Source organism: Myiozetetes cayanensis, unplaced genomic scaffold (genome assembly GCF_022539395.1).
Source record: "Myiozetetes cayanensis isolate MyiCay16 unplaced genomic scaffold, myiCay2020 scf2-11, whole genome shotgun sequence".
Taxonomy (NCBI): domain Eukaryota; kingdom Metazoa; phylum Chordata; class Aves; order Passeriformes; family Tyrannidae; genus Myiozetetes; species Myiozetetes cayanensis.
Genome location: NW_026087411.1, coordinates 67,336,961 through 67,339,325, shown reverse-complemented (window position 1 = coordinate 67,339,325; position 2,365 = coordinate 67,336,961).

Sequence of the window (2,365 nt, the reverse complement as noted above, 5' to 3'; positions counted from 1 at the left end):
TCATTTTTCACAGGTATTCAGTTTTTAGCAGTACACTCGGTGATGTTGAATCTGGAAGAGCATGCATCCCACAAAGGGTTAATCAGTGAGTAGAGATTCTTGAAATCTTAAATTCATTTGCATTTCCTCCATCAACTCCAACTTGACCCCAGAAAAAAAAATCTTTGCTTCCTTTCATTCTACTCCACAAAGTCTGGTTTGGTACTATCATTCTTCTTTTCACTTCAGTTGCCTTCTGTATCCCCTGTTCTTTATGAAGCTCAGCCCATCCTTCTTTTATTTGATGTTCTGCATCACTCGAAGTACCTTTGTTGTTGTTGCTCCTATAACATGAAGAACAGAGAGACTTAAAAACAGGAATTACTACTGAGATTTAATCCAAATATTGCTGGAATGTTGGAATAGACCAAAACCTGCTCAGAGGAGATGTGCATTTCTGCCTTCTAAGCAAAGCAGAATCACTCTTACTGCCATCAGTAACTCAGAGGTGGGGAAAAAACACAGCATGTCACAATCTCCATTTCTCACATCCTCTCAGGATCAGCAGCTAAAGCAAATCCAGAACTTCAAGTATCAGTGTTGCAGACTCCTTCCTCTTTTCACCGCTTTCTCTTCTTCTGGTAGGACCATTCATGTCCCAGACAATAATCACTGGCATAAAAATTACCTGAATTGTTTTTTGGGGTTGGGATTTTTTTTTTGTTTGAGGTTTTTGTTTGGTTGGTTCTTGGGTTTTGGTGGTTTTTTTGTTCCTGATGGATTATTTCTATGTGATTTTAAATGTACCTGATTACGGTCCTACCTACCGTAAAATGATTTTTGGAAAAGTGAGTGGGTATGAATAAAAATAAACCAGGAATTTTTAACTGATTAAACTGAAACATAAAAATACATAGTATAAATTGTTATTCAAACACAAAATGTTTCTCTTCATCCTGTATGACAGCACAGTTTTGGATGGAATTAAAGGCTTGGTAATGCTCTATCTGTTTCCAACACTGATGTGTATCATATGGCCCCAGAGGCAGATGACATTCCTAAGCAGAGCCAGCAGCTGCATAAGATGTTCATCCAAAGCAGAAGCAGCTGCATATCTTCATAAACACTGGACACTAGTGCTGTTTTCCAAATCTGGCTTCACTTCTCCCAGCTGAGGAACTTCCTATTCATGCTCTTGAGACCTGTATTTCCATCCCCTCCCACCTCTCTCACAAGTTCTCTTGTGCCAGCTTCATTACTTCTGCTTGCTATATTCTCCTTTACATCTTTCCATCTCTTTCCACAGTTCTCTAGTACTTTCTGAATTTTTCTAATTAACTAAATAATTTTCATTCTGTTTCTAGCTGCCATTTGCTTATCTGTAGCTATGAATTTAGAAAAAAGACCCAAACAAACCAAAAGAACTGACCATCCTTCACCATGACAGAGAAATGTAAAACTTAATTTGTATATTCTTGAACATTACCTAGAGCCTCTAGAGGCTTTGATAACATGGAAAATAGAAGTTAAATACACTGGCTTCTAAAGATGTGTTGGAATGATGAGTAGGAAGAGGGAGGTTTAGTTAAAAGACTGTGACAGATCAAAGGTGATGAGTTCTGGGGAATGCAGGTTGCAGCCATTGCCTGTGGTGTGTGAAAACACTAAAATTAGGATCCATAAATTAGCAGTCTGTAGTTTATAACTGTTGTGGTTTAACCCCAGCCAGCAACCAAGTACCACGTAGCCGCTCACTCACTTCCCCACCAACAGGATCATGGAGAGAATCAGAAGGGTAAAAGCCAGAAAACTTGTGATCGGGATAAAGGCAGTTTAATCGGAAAAACAATAGCCATACACACAAGCAAAGCAAAACAAGGAATTTGCTTCCCATGGGCAGGCAGGTGTTCAGACACCTCCAGGAGAGCAAGGTCTCATCACGAGTAACAGTTACCTAGGGAGACAAACACCATAACTCCAAACATTCTCCCCTTCCTCCTTCCTTGTCTTACTTTATATATGAGCATGATGTCATATGGTATGGAATATCCCTTTGGTCAGCTGGCAACCATGTTATCTGAAAAATTATAGAAAAGACAACATTTAGGCCTCTAAAAATCTAATTTTTGTGTGGTTTTCAAGGTGCTGCAGAGAGACAAAGCCTACAGTGCAAGAACCACTGAAATTTGACTCAGGCTGCATACCTTTTATTTCTTTAAAACTCACATTTGGTAAATTGCACCTTTGATGGTTCTTCATCTTGCGAGCAGTCTAATATTCCCCATGATTAAGAACATTAGATCCCTAGGAAGCAACAAAAAAATTATCCGTTCACTGAGGTGTGTTCATCCACAAGACTAGTTAATGAATCCCATGCAGTCAATGA